General features: G+C 42.7%; 1 pseudogene; it reads left to right on the forward strand.

The window, feature by feature from the left end:
* The first annotated feature begins 21,946 nt into the window (after window positions 1–21,946).
* LOC145409167 (5S ribosomal RNA) lies at window positions 21,947–22,064 on the forward strand (annotated as a pseudogene).
* The last annotated feature ends 710 nt before the right edge of the window (window positions 22,065–22,774 follow it).

The following is a 22,774-nucleotide window of genomic DNA, read 5'->3' on the forward strand; positions in this document are numbered from 1 at the left end:
GACCATTGAATCGCCGCAAGATCTGATGTATAGCCAAGTTGTTGTTCAAGAACAACATTCTGACCCGACACTTGCTGCCATGCAAAAGAAACAAAAGGGTAGAGTGATTAAGTATTCACGGGGAGGTCGAGCCAAGTTCCTTCGTAAACAAGGACGGCTCTACCATGAGTCACGAACACCCGAGGGCGAGGTTCGACTGCAGTTTGTCGTTCTCGGCAAGTACCGTCAAGCAGTGTTAGAATGGGGTCATTGTTCAGCCTCAGGTCACATGGGTAAAAGGAAGACCCAGGGTCGTATCCGAGCTGACTTTTTCTGGCCATAGATAGTTTTGTGCGTTCCTGCAGTGTGTGTCCACGTACCACTAATCAGGGACATGTCCTTCTTGTGCCGTTTGAACCCACACCCATAATCTCTGAAGCAGTTGAGAGACAGGGTAGTGGTAATGTGGGTGCAGACCCGATGTCTCACCTACTAACTAATGACTGACATGGGCAACTGTTGTATGCTGGGTTCCGTACGATAGGCGTTCTCAGAGATTTGAGTAATCCAAGGACCAGCCTGGTTCCCAGTTAAAAGTGTAGACCTGACGTCTCACCTGTTGGCCCCACAGGACACAGTATGTCCAGGGCCTGTACATACCTATGTATCATAGGTTAAGGGGGGAAGTTTGAGAACTCTGCAGAGACAGTCCGAGGCTGTGTATGTATTACCTTGTGGAACATCTCGAGCTGTGGGCCTCTCTGAGGATTCCCGGAGAATGCACAATATCCACATGAGTGTTCACACTCACAGTGGGTGTTAAAACGTGACCTGCCCGAGATTGTGTAGCGATTCTCAGCTTCCTGTCATTAATCGTAAGTGCAGAGTTAGGTTAACCAGTAAACTGCCCATTCTAAGAGATTTGAGCAATTCAAGAACTGACACGTTTCCTGGTTAATAATGTTAGGTTAACTAGTAAACTGCCCATTCTAAGAGATTTGAGCAATTCAAGAACAGGCACGTTTCCTAGTTAATAAGCGTTAACCAGTAAACTATAAGGGTCCTGAGCGATCTGTGAATCCTAAGACTACATTTCCTGGTTAATAATGACATAAGTACTGATTGCTAGGCAGAGAGAGAGAAATGACACTTTTGATGCTCCACCTTGATTCCTTTTCCAGGTGCAGCTGGCTGGTGCAGCATTGCCGTGCAGATCAGCTGGTCATCCCTGTCACATGCTGCCGCCCCTTCTCTTCTCCCTCATCGTCATTATTTACTATAAAGTTGTATTACATGATTTAACACGTAGGTACAGTTACACCACAACTGTCACACCTACACCGTGTATTACATACATTACGCTACCTAACAATTAGTTGTTAATGTTAATGTAGCAAACTTTTCGCTCAGTTTGACCTGAGTGCAGGATTTTTCACCATCATCACGGAGTTTTTCCCTCAAGCTTGCTTTTATTAAGGTAAATACGAGGTTTTTTCGCTCACTGGCGACTGTGACTTTCTCCTGTAGCAGGATAGCACACACACACCACAGTGTGAATCTTGTGTGACTGAGTTAGGATTTATATATATGTATATTGAAATTTTTTTCCTGAGAAAAAAATTTCACTTTTGATGGAGTGTAATGTCATGAGTCAGTGCGAGTAATTGAATAAACTCGTGACATCAACTTTGGTGGGAAACCGCGAATTCTAGTGGAATCCCAGTATTTATCGCTCAGTTTAACCGCTACGTATTCACCCGGTCGGGAGTGTTTTCAGAAAAATTTTTCACTGTGTCATAAATGATCGTCTTTGTGCAAGACATTAGCACTTCCGCTGAACGATTTATTATGGGCGTGTTTCGCTCATTCTAGCCGTTAGCAATGCGGCCACGACACTTGCCTCTTTCCCACGATTTGAAGTCAGTCAAGGTTTGAGCGCCGTGAAAGCAGGTTGGACCCAGTGCGTAGCAGTGCCGCCATTGTCCAGTTCCTGAATTTCCACCTAGTGTGATTGGCGAGAGATTTAGTGCGTGCAGTGTCCTTCCAGTAACAATGCCCAGTCATCCGCTTTGTCCACTTTTCTGACCAGTATTTTCTTTTCGTTTTTTCCTAGGTTTAAGAGTTTAGCTTTAGAGTGAGTGAGTGAGTGTGATCTCCTTATTTTGAATTCATTTTGAAATGTAACGTAAATTTATTTCTTTGTAATCAATAAATCTAACAGTTCCTTTTCTCGAGCTTAATGTAATGTAAATTCGTGTTTTATTTTCCATATTAAGCTTATTTCAGTTATAGCTCCCAGTTTGCATAAACACTTTGCTATTCATAGCTGGTATTTAGGCCAGTCCTTTTGTATTAAGCTTAAAGTCCGTTGTGCCATCTAGGAGTTAATGCACCAGCAAGAATCTGTTATCATTAATAGCATTAGTTATTGATTGTCAGGGGTGAAGTCACTTTCTCCAGAGGCTAACAGCACTGACAAACAGCAATTGTGAGCAATTAGTCTCTGCTGTGTACTGTTGAGAAAGTTTATAAATTCTCGTCCTTAGAGAATCGGCGAAGCAAGCCGACATAAAGTAATCATTGCTTGATTTTCACAAGACAAGTCAATGTCCCTGCTCTCAGTATTATTGAACAATATTCTTTAATATTTCATTCTCTTTAAAAACCCCGTGACAACATCACAAGCACACTGATGCTCATATTCAGCAGAGATTCCCTGAGTATCGAGTGAAATAGTTTTCTTATAACCAACCAAGTATTTTTCTTTCTGGCCCGCTCACAAGTGGTTTTCTTTCAGGTAACAGGTACGATACACTGATGCTCATATTCAGCACAATTTTCCTGAGTACCGAGCCTGTGGAGTCACATGAAGAGACAGACTGACAAATGAGGATCTGGAGGAGCGATATGGTGTGGATGTGGATGTGATAGGAAACATTAGGAGATACACACTGAGGTGGTTTGGCCATGTGGAGAGGATGGAGAGTGAGAGACCGACGAGAATAATGTATGTGAGTGAGGTGGAGGGGGAGAGAGGGAGGGGAAGGCCAAGGATGAGATGTAGGGATGGAGTGGAGAGGTAAATGAGAGAGGGGGAGGGGTGAATTGGGAGCAGGGCAGTGAATTGGCGGGGGACAGGGTGACGTGGGGGCGACTTGTTTGTGGCCACCCCGTATAAGGGATTAAGGCGTCTGGCAATAGATAGATAGATCGATTGAAATGATTGCGTTACAGCCAACCAGGTAATTTTCTTTCTGGCCCACTCACAAGAGGTTTTCTTTCAGATAACAGGTAGGCTAACTCAAGGTATTTCCAATAATTTTTTCACCAATATCCAATAAACAGTAACACTTTTTGCATTGCACTTGTAGAATTTATTATAAAATACTTATACCAGAGTACTGAGTATAAATCATAATATCCAACATTTCACCTATTTATAAAAATACATGAACGTGTGGATTCCTGTACACTATTTACACTTTCCCACACACCTGCTCAGTATTCACGCTCGAAGTGATACTCGGAAAAACATTTAGGGCATAGGGGGACCTTGCACTCTGCACATTGGTTTGAGGTCACTTTTCGTGATGGGGGATGGCATTTGGTTGCGTGACAGACGTGGCACCGTCTGTAGGCCTGATAACCTGCTGTGGTACGGCCAATATCCACCAGCTTGGGCCATCACTAATTCTTAGCACAGCTGAGCCTGTCCGCTGTAGCCGCTGTCCCCTGCCTAGCACCTGTCACCTGTGCAATTGAATATTTCTCAAGGAGTTCTCATGCCAGCTCTCTCTCAAACTCTCGTTTCCCGACGAGCTCCTTGAACACTATGTAACTGTTCAGCATGGTGATATAAAGAAGACATAAAAACGCCTTCCTGTACTACCTGCAGGACTTACATAGGCAATAGACCTCACTAACTTGTATGTTCGATTGATCAACCAGCCGCATGGTGATATTATAATCATTGACAGCATCTGGCTTTATCACGGGTTCCCTGGTCCTGTAGTCTGTTTTCCTAGTTTCCTCCAACACACCCCTATGTACTGTAGACAACATGTTGACCCTTCTCTTGTCATGCCAGAGAAGGGCTAACATGTTGCCATATTTCTTGGTCAGAAAGGCTCCTTTCTCAGTATTTGCCTGAAATACAGGAAAATTCTTACTGTTGGCCCAAACGGTTCCACAGGACCCAGTACCATGGTCAAGCAATAACTTGGTCAACGCTGGGACAGTGTAATAAGCATCTGTGTACAGAATGTGGTGCCCGTTGAAATACCTTTCCATGAGCACTTTCACAACCAATGCAGAGAACCCATGAGGATTGTCACTGAGTATATCAGCATCTGTTGCCGAATAAACTATCACATCTGGCATATATCCAGTTTTGCAGTCGCAAAGCACAAAGAATTTGAGGCCAAATCAGCGATGCTTTGATGGCACATACAGAATAAATGCCAGCCTGCCTCTGAATAACACCAGTGACTCATCAATAACCACTTTCTGGAACGGACGAAAAACCCTGGAAAATGACTCCTTGAGCATTGTTAGGATTGGTCTTATTTTCCATAATCTGTCATTCGGTGCAGGCCCATAATTTCTGTTGAAGTGAAGGAACCTTAGGATTGCCAGGTACACTCATGATCACTAATCTCTGACCAGAGAGTTAGCCAAAGTCGTGGCCAGGCTTAGGCTACACAGTCAGACACACTCAACATCATTCCAGAAAGGTTTAGTGCTTCAATGAACAATTTTCTAAGCATCACTGAAGCACTTTTGTTTCACATGTTATATTACTTTCTCAAGTAATATATGCATGGCAAGAAATAGACAAATTTGGATATAGCTGTTATTTTTAGTCTTTAATGAGTGCGTGATGATATTTGAATTTCACACTGTGTATTATTAATTTGTTCATTATTTCACTGACCTATTTCTTGAGGCCAGCCTTTAATAGAGCTGTTGGTAGGTTATAGCCAGTGGCGTCACCAGGGGGGGCAAGGGGGGCTTAGCCCCCCAAAATCAAGGACTCAGCCCCCCCAAAATTGCAGCCCCCCAATATAATAATAATAAAAAATCACCAGCTTACATAGTATGCTTGCAGCTCGGCATTGACCCACCTAACTTTCCCCCAACCCCCTACCGCCAATCCACTTTTATTCGTGCAGCCATATTAGTTTAATACGATATTATTTATAGCTATATAATGTGATTAGTTATTCACAATTTACGTAAACCTATGACTCAAATCATAATAGTTATAATATATTAGTTTCCCATATACTTTTTCCAAGCTTGGTTTTCTTTGAAATATATTTTTTGCACAAAGAATCCAAGATTATATTACATTTATCAGACTTATTATATATTTACAATATATAATATGGTATATATTAATCACGGAGCTTTAAAATTGGATTATGCAGTCTAAAATATTTGATCTATGCAATTTTTCACAAATTCGAATGTTCAGAGTATCGGAACTCGGAATGTTTGTTTACATTGAGAAGTGTCTGTGAACTGTGGCTAAATCCTGTGTTGTTTTCGGTTTTATTTGAATGTATTGGTTTCAGTGGCTGTATAGACGTTACGGAACTACGTTCCCGTATATTGCTAGCCACCTCACTTTGCTTGTTCATTTTTGTTTTTACAGATATGAGATCTAGCCTATACTCTATACAAAGAGTCAGCAGTACTTAGTTCAGTCGACACTCGACTGTCAGAACTGAATGTCATTTTCCTTTTATAGGCTATTCTACAATAATACATTTGCGGATATCAGCCAGCAGCCACCCAAGTGATGAAAACGTCATCTAAATATCCTCAGGGACAGGGTGACATAAGGAAATTCTTTCGCACCCGCACCTCCAAAGATGACTCAGATGAGTGCCAAGATAAAGTAGCTGTTATTGGGAATGAGGTGCCAGAAGCAACCCCAGATAACTCCAAAGCTGAACCCATTCAGACATGTGTAAGTAGCCCTATATCAATGTAATTGCTTTATGAATTGGAGTTACTTGTTTTAGAATAATATTTTGTAATTTTTTTTTTTTTTTTTGTGAATGGCTTTGTTTTCCTATCACAGTACCGGTAATGGAAGATAAATCTTGGCAATTATATCTATATACATTGAATAAAGAGCTTCTTTGAATTATCAAATTTAATATGGTAAGACTAAGAAACCGTTATGATACCTCATAATACTAGCAATTGAAGAAAAACTATTATCTGCAAAAAAGCTTTATACAATTACCTTGTACATATTATATTAGGCTTACTGATACCTGGTGTTAGGCCCATCAATATTCATGCGTCCTATAAGTTTCTTATTAATAGCCTGTGAGACCTTACTTTACTTTTTCTTCATCTATAGGCCTCAAAAATGCTCCTAAAACTGGTCAATTTCCGAAAAATTTTCCGGGGGGGCTTACAGCGCCCCCCCCCCGTACCCCCCAGCTGCATAGGCTCGCTTCGCTCGCCCCCCTCTTCTACCTACACCAGGGCTACAGCCCCCCTAAAATCTGACCCCTGGTGGCGCCACTGGTTATAACAGAGAAATATTCACGATTGCCATGGCAGCCGGCATTCACACGACATATTCTAAGTAGGAATGACAAAAATTTACTATTACTACTACTTTGAACTGAATGTGTTTCTGTTGTGATAACAGGACTCGTTGCCCATATATCAAATAAGCTTATATGCTGCATGACACTATTTTAGATGCGTCTGCGCTGCCGCCATCTTGGAACGGTCGAGGCAGACGATGTCGTGTTCCTGACGATGGTCAAAGTTGACCACAATTTACCTAGAAATGCAGCAGCACTGTGCTGCTTTTGGGTGTAGAAAGTGTCGGAATATATCTATAGTGACACCGATAGCATGAGAGGCTCAACTGTCTGGTTATGCAAACTTCCCTCAGCTGCTTCCCTATCCCCCGAAAGGAGGATGGTGGGTTGCAGAAGGGAAATTTAAGCCTTCAGTCCACCGAGTTCACGTTTCAGATGAACCAGGAACCACAACCATTACCACCACCACAACAGCCACCACCATAACAACCACCACAACCACCACCACCATAACAACCACCACAACCACCACCACCATAACAACCACCACAACCACCACCACCATAACAACCACCACAACCACCACCACCATCACCACCACTACCACCACCACCACCACCACCACCAGCACAACAACAACAACCACTACCACTAGCATCACATCTACCAGCACAACCACCACCACAACAACAACCACCATTAACACAACAACCAACACTAACACAACAACAACCACCACCACCAACACAATAACCACCACCACCACAACAGCAAAAACCACCATCACACACCACAACAACAGAAACCACGATCACCACCACCACCATCACAGCAACAACCACCACTACCACTACAATAACCACCATCATTACCACCACAACAATAACCATCATCACCACCACCACAACAGTAACCATCATCACCACCACAACAATAACCACCATCACCACCACCACAACAAAGTTCATTTTCATAGTCTGAATTCACTCTAAAACAAGCCACACTATTACATGCTTGACCGCTCCAGGATGGCGGCCGCACAGACGCATTGCCGCTGTACTGAAGAATGGGCGGTGCGGCATCTAATCTTATTTATATCTAGGCCTTTGCCATCCAGTGGGCGACGTCTTAGCTGCATGCCCCCTCTGGTAAAAATGTACGCCAGTTAATGCCGTTAATTCATAAACAATTATTAAGGTATATATGATGCCAATACCCACATATAGTGGCATGTGTGTTTTTACTTCTTGGAAATTGCTAAACTGCAGACTGATTTAAGAAATGTTGGTCCCTGTCAATAAACACAGATTATTATATTATGGAGGAGGAACCAAAAGAATATGGTAATATCGATGATATGAGGAGTAGTACGCTTCAGATCACCTGGTTACAGTTCTTTGCCCCGCCCAGTACTGCAGAGGCTATGTTCGAATGCGTGGTTCGTGTGTGGTCATAACACTGCCCGCCACGCGTCTCTGATCAGAGATTAGTAATCATGACTGTACCTGTCACGGGCCATTTACTTACTGAAGACAGGTGTGCTCACGAGTTCATCAACTGACCAGTAGTCATGGAACATGTTTTCTTACGCGCGCCATCTACATGGTAAGGGTGAGCCACACATATATCTCCCCAACCTTCACAGGTATCCAGTCACCCATGTGTGTGCTTTCACTGGCAGCCACGTCCAGTCACTGCACACACATGGTCGGTGGAAATTGAGCTCCTCCACCAAGTATTGTATGATAGCAGTCGTGAAAATGGCCCTGATCAAACTGCTAATAGTCCAGGGCCTGGGGTGAAGCTCATCCTCCTGCACACCTGCTTCCTCCTCATCAAATGCTGGCACAGATGGCTCAAAGCCAGCACCATTCTCCCACACAAAGGTATCGATTCTACCCACGCGTGGTAGAGCCGGCAGTCTGGCAGTTCCATGACGTTTCTTTATCACTCGTGAACACCCATGTGCATTCCCACAGGCAGGGTGTGAGGGGGAAGGAGAGGGAGCGGTGTGGGAGGTGGGAGAGTTAGTGTGTGATGACTCACCTGACGTGGAACTTGCCTGAGGAAACGCTCAGTGCTGCGTATCACCACTTGGGGCCCGTGTGAGAAATGCCACTCCTGAAGGGCCTGGTTGTGGAGAATCAGCCCTTGAGGTGCTAGGCTGATGTGTTGGGGGGCATTGAAGGATGAGACGTCAACGAACAGGCATCGAGAGTGTGGGAGAGACGGCTCTTTATCGTTTATTATACAGATGACCACCAGCTCCACGGCCACCTTCCCAATATTCTGGGTCATCAAACGCCTCCTCCTCGCCGAATTCATCACTTTCATAGGCTCTTCCCTCTTCTTGAAGGAGTCTCAGAGCCTTCTCTGGCGTTGGAGAGCAGGTAGGGGTCGGAGGTCGAGAGAGATCGCTCTCCATGTGTTAGCGCTTCCTCTCCTTCGAGGCCGTGGTCTTGCTAAGTGTCCATGAGGATACGATGTCGTCCAAGGCACGTCCAGTTGCACTATCACTTAACCCTTTCCCCGGCACTAAGGGCAGAACTGTCACGGGGGTCGATGAGGTGATCGGCCCTTCACATGGCACAAAGGAATCGGACGATGATGAGGAAGAACACGTGGCTCCTCATGCTACCACTGCCATGTACAGGTGGCGGGAAGGTGAGTGCGGTATATGCCATCAGCTGCCGGTGCTTCTCACCCTGAATTGTGACAGCTATACACGTCAGCTGGCGGTTAGGGGTTAAGATCATGATGTGCACAGTATCACTTCCCTTTGGAAAGCCATATTGCCTCTTGTTTACCTCTTCACTGTCTTTCAGTTTCTCGCATTTATTTCTACACTTTCTTTCAGTTTCCCCTTCATAATCCTCTTTACTTAGGCTACAGCAAAGTATTCTATTAATATTATCTCCTTGTAATTACTTTCCTTATTCTAAAATATCGTCGTAATTACACTTCTCCGTCATTCATATCTCTTTTCATTATAAGTTTTCTCACAGTTTCGGTACCATCACTTCCCATTGCCTTTATCACTGCCTCACTACCCCTGTTGGTCCTCATGCCACTACCTGTCTTCATTTCACTTAAAACCCGATCTATTTCTCGTGTTTTGTTTTGTATTATTAATCCTTGTACTGTTTTGTCTGTACTCCTAATATTATTTAATGTTCATTTGCCTAATGCATTGGGTCTTTGACGTACTCCGTCCACCTTTCCTTTATAACTTTTTCCTTGCTGTAGACATTTCCACTTGAACTGGTTATACCTATGTGTTCCAAGTCTTGCTGAGCTTCATTTCCCAGTCCTGGTACCCGACGGTCTGCTATATGGAAAACATTGTCAATTTTTATATAGGTACAAACATAAAGATGATATTTAATAGGTGATCATAATTCATCATCATTATCATCATCATCATCGTCAGCAGCAGCAGCAACGTGAGAGAGTCGACTGCAGTATGAAGAAATTTATCATCTTTCTTCTTCCCAATAAACTGGCCCTTTACCTACTCCATCCAGTTCTATCAAATCTACATATTTAATGTCTCCATCATGTTAGCTGTTTCCATTTCCTTCTCACTTCATCTCTGGATTGTCACTCCGTTCATTGTTCATCTATAATTTTAATAATACAAGTCTGCAACAATAACAAGTTCAAGATTTATTATCTGTTTCTTGTCAATTTGCCTACGTTGATTTTAAAAAATCATGCTGAAATTTTAATATCATGTACTGTGTTCACAAAATTATATTTCGAAATCTTAAACCTGGAAAAATTTTAGATGATCAGATTCTGACCTGTCTCATAAGGTAGCATAGCCAGTTTCCGTCACTGAACTGAAGATCTAAATGTGAATCTGGCACTTTTATTTGCCTTATAATAATACTAAATGTGAATATCAAAAGGTGAGAAAGATGTCTGGAAGGGGAAACAAAGACGGATGCCAGTTTACATATTGCCACAGTCCTACTTGGACAAACATTGTAAAAGTGTAATAAGCTTTAGTTCTATCCAGAAGTGCATTGTATGAGTTATTATATTTTTTTTAGAATTCATTGTACTTTATTATTTGCTTCAGAATCAGTTGTAGTTTCTAGCAATGGTTATACGAGGTTGTGTTAACCTCGTTAGTTTCCGTTATGTCCGCAGCAAATTTGTCATAAAGAAACATCATCATCATCATCTAATCCTATGATGCCCCATGAGGAGAGTAGGAGCCCAGGGCTAGTCAAGTTGGTCCTGACATTTAAGATGAAAGTTACCAGCCCCACTCATCCCTGAGTGGCATTACGTGAGCAACAATCCCCAACCATCTCTTGGATATAAACCGACACAGGCTCCATCTAAACCACCAGGTGCCATAGTTTGGTTATATTGTTACCACCCAGCGTAGTAAATGGTTTTCTGGTGTACAGGAAACCATTTGGTTTGTCACTCAGTGTTAACCCGAGGCATCCCATCGACGTATGGGTACGTTGCAACATTTTGTCACAGCTATTCCCATTACGTATTGGTACGTCGCGCAATTGCATGGTTCATAATTTGCACAATTTTCAATTTTCCTGCGTGATTTTTGGTACGTATACACAGGACACCTTCCTCTATTCCTCTACAAGATGCCAGGCAGGGACAGTGCCTTACACCGCATAACCTCCTCCCCTCCCCCCGCACGCCATTGTCTCGGCAATTCACCTGTTACCAGTGACCTGGCCAATGAAGACATTCAGGGCCAGAGTGATTCCCCAATCAATGACAATGTGAAGGACAAAGTTTACATAGCATTAGAGGAAGAAACAGTCAGAAATGATGATCAGGTAATGTTACCAAAAAAGGTCAGGTATGTTGCTGAGTTAGTCAGTGAAACAATGCGTATAATAACCAATATTCTCTTGTACTACATATAAATTCGTACCAAATAAATAAATAAATACCGTTTATGAGTGGTGTGGAATAGTTACCTTCCCATAGAACTCGTTTTCTTTGGAACCAACCTGATAGAAAACCCAGTAAGGTAAGGAGGTACTTCTACCTATATCGAGTATTTTAAACCTCAGGTGAGCGATTTCTTTATGAATTTTCGATGTTTCTCACCAAAAGCGGAGTTTTAGCCAAAAAAAAAAAGAAATCCAAAATAGCTCGGGATTGGGGGGTGTCGGAGGTGCGAAATAGCTCGGGTTATGACGGGTTAAGTCACCCATAAACAGAAAGAAGAGAAAAAAAGAAGGACATATGAGAAAGGAAGGAAAGATGGAAGGAAGAGAGGAAAGGGCAGCCACCCAAGAGCAGCACTACATGGAGTAGGGGATGGTGAGCACCTCCACCTACCATTATAATATTTCAGACTTTGTCAAAAAGAAAAAAAAAAGGACTATGCATACTTTGAGGTGAAACTTGGAGACCAGAACAAATCATGGGCACCCCAGAAAGTCTGTTCTATTAGTGCTGAAGAATAAAGGCAATAGACAAAAGGAATAAGAAAATTTTTTCGCTTTGGTGATCCTGTAATCTGAAGAAAGCCAAGAATCACCACAGTGACTGCTACTTTTGCACATGTAAAGTTCAAGAATACAACATTATGAATAGAAAAGAAATTTTTTATCCAAACCTCCCTTCTGCCTTACGACTTATTTTTCATGGTCCAGATATACCTGTCCCAATACCGCCTGAGAACTTTGAAAACATACACTGAAGCTCTGACCAAGAAAGCAGTGGCAACAGGGATTATGTTGACTTCTAGTGTGAACATGAACTATATGATGCGATGAGACTTAGTATTTACTAAGGAGTCCGCTCATACTTTAGGTTCCAAAACTTAAATAAAATATACATTATTTTAACAAGAAGATATATCGGATTATTGCACAGATCCTGCTGGATTAATAGAAAATTGTGATGCCACTTACAGTGTTGATGAGTGGAGACTGTTCATTGATTCTTAGGAAAGAAGTATAAAGGCATTTCTTTTACACAATGTTAAGCTTCTGTCCCTGTGGCTCATTCAGCGCACCTGTAGGAAAGTTACGAAAATCTAAAAATTTATTGTTGGTTTTATATAATACAAATTACAAAGGCAACAGTTAGATTATTTGTGGACAACAGTTGGACTACAATAAGTTTCCGTGATTTTTGTGTGAATGGAATAGCAGTGATAAGAAACAGGGAAATGAGCATGGAAATGAAAAAGCTACTACATGAGAGTATTATGATACCAACTTTAACATATGGAAGTGAACCTTGGACCTTGTTGGAGGGACAGAAGTCAAGAGTGAGAGCAATGGAAACGAGTTATTTGAGAGGAGCATGTGGAGTCACATGGAGAGACAGAGTGACAACTGAGGAAGTGAAGGAGCATTGTGGTGTGGATGTGGATGTGATAGGAAGCGTTAGGAGAAACACACTGAGGTGGTTTGGCCATGTGGAGAGGATAGAGTTTGAGAGACTGATGAGGAGAGTGTATGTGAGTGAGGTGGAGGAGGAGAGAGGGAGGGGAAGGCCAAGGATGAGATGGAGTGATGGAGTGGAGATGTATATTTGAGAGGAGGGGAGTGAGCTGGGAGCAAGGCAATGAAATGGCTGGGGACAGGGCGACGTTGAGGCAGTTTGTTAGTAGTCACCCCTTACGGGATAAGGGCGTCTGACAATAGACAGATAGATAGATAGAATAGCAAGGCCAGGAAATTCCACTGGTTTCTGAAACAATGGCGAAGTAGGAGACAACTTTCACCGTGGACAAAGGATGTTGTAGGAGGATGTCTGGTTCATCCGAGGTGATGACATGAGTCTCAAAGTGCATTTCTTAAATTCTCATTTAGGTTACTTTCCAAAAAATCTGGGAATGCTAAGTGAAGAACAAAGTACAGGATTTCATCAGGATATAAAAGTGCATTTCTTAAATTCTCATTTACTGTAGACTACTTTCCAAAATATCTGGGAGTGCTAATGAAGAACAAAGTACAAGATTTCATCAGGATTTAAAGGAGATGGAGAGAAGCTCCCGAAGAAAGGAAATGCCAACATTATTGGCAACGAATGATGGATGTTACATCGCGACAGTCCACCAAAAACTCATAAACGGAGAAGTTCCAGGCAGAGTTTTGGAAAGAAAAAAAGTAGTTTTTTAATTAAGGAGTCTGTAATCTATTATTGATATACATTTGTTTGCTTTTATTCATTATGCACAGCTGTATATACATTATCAGTACCGGTATTGATTTTTTTGCCCATATGCAAGTTCTTGCGTACTGTTGAGTAACATTCTTCATAAGGTTGTGAGAAAACCTTACAGGATAGAGGATAGCTGGAGAAAAATTTGGAATGAGCAACCCAAAAGTACATCAGTTAAGCAAAAACTTTCAACATGTTACGTTTTATAGACCTGTGATGTACACGAAGGACGTAAGCTGCCAAAATCGATTTTCTTCCCTTTTTGACTCCGGTATTTACATACCGGTACTCTTCTTCCGTCAGTTCCTTTTCCAGAGTGGTGCCCAGCATTTGTCGTTTCCATTCTTTTCTAAGCATGCATTCCATTTTTATGTTCAAAGGGTTTCGGTATGACTCGAAGACTAAGATGCTGATCCATACTGTAAGTTAAAATATGAGTGGTCTATCTATCTATCTATTGCCAGACGCCTCAATCCCGTTTGGGGTGGCCACAAATAAATCGCCTCCAAGTCGCCCTGTCCCCCGCCATTTCACTGCCCTGCTCCCAACTCACACACCCCTCTCTCATATACCTCTCCACCCCATCCCTCCATCTCATCCTCGGCCTCCCCCTTCCTCTTCCCCCCTCCACCTCACTCACATACACTCTCTTCGTCAGTCTTTCACCCTCCATCCTCTCCACATGGCCAAACCACCTCAGTGTGTTCCTCATAACGCTTCCTATCACATCCACATCCACACCACAACGCTCCTTTATATCCTCATTCGTCAGCCTGTCTCTCCATGTGACTCCACAGGCTCCTCTTAAATAACTCATTTCCACTGCTCTCACTCTTGACTTGTGTCCTTCCAACAACGTCCAAGCTTCACTTCCGTACGTTAGAGTTGGTATCACAATACTGTCATGTAGTAACTTTTTCACTTCCATGCTCTCTTCCCTGTTTCTTATCACTGCTTTCAAAGAACCAGCAACCTTTCTTCCCTGCTGTACCCTTTCAAGCACTTCACCCTCCAAACCTCCATCCTTACTCATCACACTACCCAAGTACTTAAACATACTCACATTTTCCAATTCCTCACCATCCAACCTCGCTGTACATTCACTGACTTCACCTCTCTCAAAGACCATCACTTTACTCTTCGCTACATTCACCTTTAGATTCCGTTTCTTACACACTCTTCCAAACTCATCCACCAAGCCTTGCAGCTCCCCTTGGTCTTCACTCAACAACACAGTATCATCTGCAAACAACAGTACAGGGAGTTTCCAAACACTATCCTCTCTCACCAGGGCCACTCCAACATCCACTACCCTACCTTGTACCTCTTTTATTACCCCATCCATGTACAGATTGAACAACCATGTAGACATGACACATCCCTGTTTCAGCCCAACCTTCAAAGAGAAAAATTCACTTAGTTCACCATCCACACGCACTGCAGCCTTCGCATCATCGTACGGTACATACTCTTCACAGCATTCAACAACTTCCCATCTACTCCATATATTCTTAACACTTTCCACAATCCTTGTCTATCCACCCTGTCATGTGCTTTCTCCAAATCCATGAAAGCCACATACAACTTCTTTCCCTTCTCTAGAGACTTTTCCACTAAAGATCTAAGAATGAATATCTGATCTACACAACCTCTTTCCTTCCTAAAGCCTCCCTGTTCTTCTCCAACTAATTTCTCTGTTCTTTCTCTAACTCTGTCAATAAGTATCCTACCATACACTTTTCCTATTATACCGGTACTAAGAAGACAGATGCCCCTATGATTACCACACACTTCTTTTTCCCCTTTTCCTTTGTACAAGGGAATAATTATACCTGACTTCCAATCCTCTGGGACTCTACCTTCCTCCCAGGCCAATCTGCACATTTTCCACATCCATTCTACTACTATCTCTCCCCCATGCTTCAGCATTTCACCACACACTCAATTCCTGGGGCTTTCCCCGATTTAACTTTCTTCATTGCTTCCACAACTTCTATCCTACTGATTTCTTCCTGTCTTCTCACCTCTCTCCTTCTCCCAGCCATTCCCCAGCCACTTATACTCGCATTACTTCCATCCTCTATGTTCAACAATTCCTTAAAGTGTTCTCTCCATCTGCTCACTTTTTCTCCCTTCTCCACTAGTAATCTACCATTTTTATCTTTCACTCCCCTGCTAACTTCACTTCCACCCTGTATTGCTCTTTTCACCTCTTTCTAGAACATTTTCTTACAGTCCCTCCACTTTACACTCAAATTCCTTCCAAATTCCTCATCCACTCTCTTCTTACTCTCTCTTACTAATCTTTTCACCTCTCTCTTTCTTTCTACATATAACTCTCTCTTCCGCCTGTCAACTTCTTCCACGGCCCTATTTCTCATCCATTCATTGTATGCTTTCTTCTTTTGTGCCACAGCCTGTCTCACCTCTTCAGTCCACCACGCTGTTCCTTGCACCCTCCTCCGTCTTCTCTTCCTTCCACACACCACCCCACATGCTGCACATATTTCTTCTGTAAATATCCTACACACACCTTCCACGTCTCCCATCTGCTCCAATTCATATTTGCCCAATCGTTCCTCCACTTCTCTCTTATACTCTGCCTTTTTCTCATCCTCTTGTAACCTTTCCACTCTCCTTGCAACTACTCCTTCCTCTTGTCTTTCCCTTCTTCTATTCCTCCATCTTACTTGAATTTTAATTCTGGCCACCACCAAGTAGTGGTCAGAAAGTCCACTCCCCCAACGTCTATAAACTCTTGCATCCATTACACATCTTCGCATCCTTTCATCCACACACACATAATCAATCACTGCCTTCCTTTCATTCAGTTCACCACCCACCCTTCTCATCACTTGCCATGTATACCTGTGGATCATTTTATGCCTGAAGAGAGTATTGGCTATCACCAACCCCCTCCCAGCACAAATGTCCACTAACGCACTCCCATTCTCATCTATCTCAGCAGGCACACCCCACTCACCAACTATTCCATCCACCTTCACATTCCCAACTTTACCATTCATATCACCGATCAAAAACACTCTCTCATTCCTTCCAAACTTTTCCATACACACTTCTACATTTGTCCAGAACTCTTCACTCACTCTTCTAGCACGATCTTGCGTTGGCGCATACACACACACAATCGCCCACATTTGTATTCCAACTTTCATATTTACCCACACAATCCTTGACCCAACTGATCCATACTGTCTTATGCTCTTCTTCCATCTTTTACTCACAACTATACATACTCCTTCCTTTGCCCTCTCATTCTCACCTACTCCTGCATATATACCCCATCCATACTCCCATTCTCTCACACTTTCTCCTCTCCATTTTGTTTCAGTTATTCCACATACATCCACTTTTGCACCCTCAAGCACCTGGACAATCTCTCTCTCTTTCACCTCATCATTCGCTCCTCTTACATTCCACGTAGCCATTTTCAAGTCCTTTGTCCGGCCCTGGGTCGTCATCGTTTGGTCAGTCCTTGTCCGAGGCTTATTGTTTGTTTTTTTAGTTAATTATTTTCCAGGGAGGGGCACTGACCCTCCGCCAACTCTTTTAGTCGCCTTTTACGACAAGCAGGGATACTGGGGGAGTATTCTTGAAAACCCCGCCTATCCCCAGGGGTAGGTACTATTTGTTTTTTTAAAGAATGCTGTTCTTGCTTGACTTTTTTTTTTTTTTTTTTTCAACAATTCCTTCTATCACTTTGTTGTTCTTTGCTTGATTTGAATGTCGTGAACTGGAACTGCATGAACTGCTTGCCCTTAGTGTGTAAGTTCATCAACACATTCCAGTTCATGATCTATTTTATTGGAAGTGATTGTACATTTTTGTTACATATAAAGGCCATCTTTCTCATACTCGAATTCTTCTTCAGTAGGCTACCTTTTTCTGATATTGCTTTATTTTATAAAATTATTATTCATATTGCACATCCTCCACTGAGTCACTGAAAGAAGTCATGAGCAAATTAAAGACTGTTCAGTGGCCTAGATATTACGTTAATTTCTTTGCCAACAAAATTGAAAATTCTCAAAACGTTGTGTAAGCATAAAGTAAATAATTAGGGTGATTTTGTGCCTTCTTGTCTAATGCCTTTCTTTGCTGATCTTTTCTGGCGGCAGGTGGTGGCGACCATTTTTCACTTGATGAAGAGCTGCGCACCTCTTCCATCCTCTTTCTTATTCTGTTTCTATGTCTTCCCTCTTCTCTTCTTACTTTTTCCTCTCCATTTTTTCCACGTCAGGTGGCTCAGTACTAAGTTATAAATTTAATGGTTTCCGGTAATCCATTATATATAACCAAAAAACAGGGTGAAGTGGGGCCTGCTATAGTACCCCTGTTCACTGGATAGTGACGCAGATGCGGTGTCTAAGTAGGAATCAAACGTTTACACAGTTCCCCCTGCCTCATTGTGGTAAGGTGCTGTAAGCAGCAATGGTAAACAGTTCACTGCATCGGATAATCCAGCAGGGACGGTTGTCTTGTCTGCAGTTGATAGGTCTGCTTGGCCAAGCAGACTGGGATTTATCAACAACTGGTCTTTTCTGACTGCTTCTGTGTAGGTTGAATGGCAGCAAGCTATCTGTGTGAATATCTCCTAAAATATGTCATTTGCTTACACATAATAAATGGTCATTTGCTTACACATAATCATTAAGCATCATGCACAAAGGTTTCTTTTATAAAAGAAAAAATCCTGAATCACTTTGTTTAATAACTTGAAAAGAGTTTGCTGCTGAATATCCGCTACAAAAACCAAATTACGTGGGACTTGTTTCGCAAAACAGGATTATTTTTTTTCCACAATACGACTTTTATCAAAAGAATACCCAATTATCGTGAACAAGACTGTAGTTTATTTTGACGAGGAAACAAACTAGAGTCGGGGAGGGAACAGAAAATGAAAGAGCTAAAATTCTTTGTTTCACTTACAATACAGATACACAATACTAGGCTTTTCTCGTGTTTTTCCCCTTCAGCGTATCGCTATGACTATACAAGGACTGGTGTGTGTGTGTGTGTGTGTATGTATATATATATATATTTCGTTTTTGTAGGCTCCACCATGCTTGCATGCGTCAGCCTTTGGTTACCTACTGGCGGCTGTCCATGCTGCTCGATCTATGGCAGCCTCCCTGTTCAGTCCCCTAACCCTGAGGTCACACTTAATGACCTCGTCCCACGTCTTTCTCAGTCTACCCCTCGCAGCCCCACCCCCATTATTAACACTTCTCACTTTCTGCACCCAATTGTCATCCTCCATCCTCTCCACATGCCCAAACCATCTCCGTCCACCTCTTCTCATCACAACATCAATACACTCCAGTCCCATCCTATCTCTCGACTCTTCTATCGTAAACCCAGACCCCCCAGGCCTTGCATGCAGGGATGCCCTGCACATCCACCTATCATTGTCATTTCTGTACGTTTGAGCCTGCGAATATCCTCTTCCTTTACTGCTCAGGTCTCACTACCGTACAACATCACACTCCTAACACATGCTGCATACAAAGACCCCTTAGCACGAAGAGAGAGTCCTTTCAGTGTCAGGAGAGGCAACAGCTCCCTGAACTTCTTCCAACCACTTCTCACCCTAACCACAGAGCTAGCTCCAGCCCCACCTCCAGCACATAACATGTCTTCCAAATAACAAAACTCTTCAACACATTCAAAGAACTCAAGAGCAAGTTCAATTCCTTTACACCTGACAATCTCCACCCGCTCTCCCCGACACACCGCAAACATAAAATCAGCATTATTTCGCAATCTACCTCTAATACCACTACATCTCTTGTGCACACATTTATCACAAACACTGCACAAGATGGAATTACTTCCTACGCCCTTGTGGCAAATTGCACATGGCCACATTCCCTCTTCTTTGACTGTACCGCCACCAACCCTAGATAGCATCACTTTTGTTTTATCTGCATTTTCCCTTAAGCCCTTGTGCCCCATACCATCTCTTCACTTCCTAAATCTTTCCTCTGCCTCCCTTTCATTCTCCGCAGTCAACACCAAATCATTACCATACAATATCTTTCACGGGAGTCCATTTCTGAAGTGATGTGAGAGGGCTTCAGGTAACATGATAAGCAACATGGTACTCAAAACTGACCCCTGATGCACACCAACATTCACGGAAAACTCATCACTCAAATCTCCATTCACTTTTCCCTGGGTGCAAACACCCACATACATGGCCATAAGCACCCTAACCAGCCACTCCTCCAACCCAAGCTTTCTCAATGCCCACTTCACCACCTCTCGAAGGACTTTGTCAGAGGCCTTTTCCAAAACAACAAAAACAAAATACAGATCCCTTTTCTTTCCAATATAGTTTTCCTGAAGCTGTCGAACAATGAATATGGCATCAGTGGTATCCCTACCTGGCTTAAACCCAAACTGAATCTCATCAATATTCACTTTCTCTAATCATATCTTCTAGAACTCCCTCCATTACCTTCATTATCTAATCTAAAAGCTTTATACCTCTATAAATTCCTCTTTCCAGGGCAACACCCCTCCCTTTGTACACATTTACAATCACACTCTTCAGCCAATCATCTGGGACAACACACTCATATATAATCTTATTTATCAGGTCAGTGACTAATCTCACCCGTATATCTCCTGAGGCCTTCAACATTTCGGTAGTTAACCCAGACACACCTTCTGCCTTCCCCACCTGCATCCTGCCTATTGCTTCACCCACAGTAGCAGCGTCAATCAAAGGCCAAGGCCCAAACACTGGATCTGCTGGCTCCAAACCTTCCCTGTCCCAGTGAAACTCCTCATTCAACAACCGTCTATAATGCTATCTCCATGCATCTTTAACATCCCCACTTCACCACTACCCTTCCTTCATCATTCTTCAAACACTGCTCACCTATAATATCCCGATAATCCCTCTTCATCTCATTTGCCTCCTTAAATATCATATATATATATATATATATATATATATATACACTGTATATCCATCCATCCATCCATCATCCAGTCTTATGTCACGCCATGAGGAACGTTGGACTCTAGTTGGTCCTGACATTTAAGATGAGTGACCAGCCTCAATCATCCCTGAGTGGCATTACGTGAGCAGTAAACCCCAAACCACTCCTTGAATATAAACCTTCACGGGCTTAATCCGATTGGAGTGCTGTAATTACCCACGAAACCACCAGGCGCCAAAATTTGGTTATATGATTACCACCCAGCGTAGTAAATGGTTTCCTGGTGTACAGGAAACCATTTGGCTTGTCACTCGGTGTAGATTCACCCACAGGCAGAAGTAAGAGGAAAAGATGAAGGAAAGAAAGAAGAGGGAGTGTCAAGTCACCTGTAGGAGAGAGAGAGAGAGAGAGAGAGAGAGAGAGAGAGAGACTCATTGCTTGCTTATAGACGTGGAAATTTTTTAATGATGTTGCCAAGAATCGAGCCTCAGATTCCTAGATAGGAGCCAGGCAACATGCCACTAAACCTTGGCGTGATGAAATCCTAGCCACCTGAATTCTCTGAAGTACCAGGTGAATCCGTTATGGAAAGAATCTTTTCAACATGAACCCACATGATGACACATATTTCAGGATCATCTGGATTGTTGTTTAGCCCTATGCAACTTGGCAAGCGACATAACAGTTTCAGCCAACGTTCTGTGAGTGGTGTGCACGCATGGCTGTCACTTTCCTGGCAATTTAGCTCAAAATGCTCTTTTTCACACACTCATATCTCAGCAACACTACTACCTACAACATTCAGCATACTACCAATTATACATCAATTCTTCCTCTTTCCAATGCAAGTATCCTTAGTCCACTAGGTCGAGTCGTTGAGGAGCAGGAAGGTGGTGAAGGGAGGTAACTTTTCAGAATGTAGAGAGGCCCATTTAGGTGGCCGAGTGGCAAAAGCTTTAGTACCTGGATGAGGAGTGCCCTGCACTGGCTTGCCGCGATATCTTCCCTGCCACTGCCATAGCCGTAAAGCATGCTTCACTAGCCTGTGCGTGAGGTGTCAACCAGTGTGTCTGTTTTCCAGCCATTCCAAAGACAGTGTACTACGGTGTGCAAGTGGTAATAAATCTTACGAATAAATAAATAATCCCTGAACGACGGTCAGACTTTCAAAATCACTTTTTTTCACAGAATTTTACTGTTACAAGCTCTGCACTAAACACTTATTTTTCTACAAACTTATTCTTACCCTATTAAAATGACGTACGTACACGTTGAGTACACCGCTTCCTGTCCGATCAGCGAAGTTAAGCAACGTTGGGTCTGGTTAGTACTTGGATGGGCGACCGCCTAGGAACACCAGATGCTGTTGGCATCCCTACATGTCAAGTGGGGTTGGTGGAGGATTAGTGCCCCTCCCTGTAAAACAGTTAACTCTAAGCCGTTGGCCACCCCGTTTGGGATACATGGCGTCTGGCAATGATGATGATGACTTATCTCTAGGCCTTATTTTTCTAGATACTACTATTTGCAGTTACTAGATACACAGGTCACTGTCGTAAAATATATTCACGTCACTGCCAAAGACATTACAGCTACTTCCACGTCACTTCGCACAATGTTTCTTCCATCACAGTTATAATCTCTTTATGTATGTCGCTCGTACAGTATTTGCACTGTGGGAGAGAAAATCAAGGAAACACACACACACACACACACACACACACACACACACACACACACACACACACACACACACACACACACACACACACACACACACACACACACACAATTTTCCTCCTACACCCCCACATAAACATTGGGTACAATATTTTCTTCGCACGTCACCTCCGTAAGCTACTTCACTTTACATGCACAGTTTTTTCTTCATATGTCAGTTTCTTAAGCTACTTACACGTGATTTGCTAACATTAGTGTGTTCAGCACTATTTTTTTTTTATCACTTATTTTTTACTCTGTGAAGATCACGTATGAAGAGGCACTTATTTCCTATCCATGCTAAATATGTTACTGATGAAATTATTTACTCCTGCAGTGGCACTTATATCAACGCCAGGTAAA

Source organism: Coenobita brevimanus, chromosome 79, assembly GCF_032717465.1.
Source record: "Coenobita brevimanus isolate Jiangsu-jjx chromosome 79, ASM3271746v2, whole genome shotgun sequence".
NCBI lineage: Eukaryota > Metazoa > Arthropoda > Malacostraca > Decapoda > Coenobitidae > Coenobita > Coenobita brevimanus.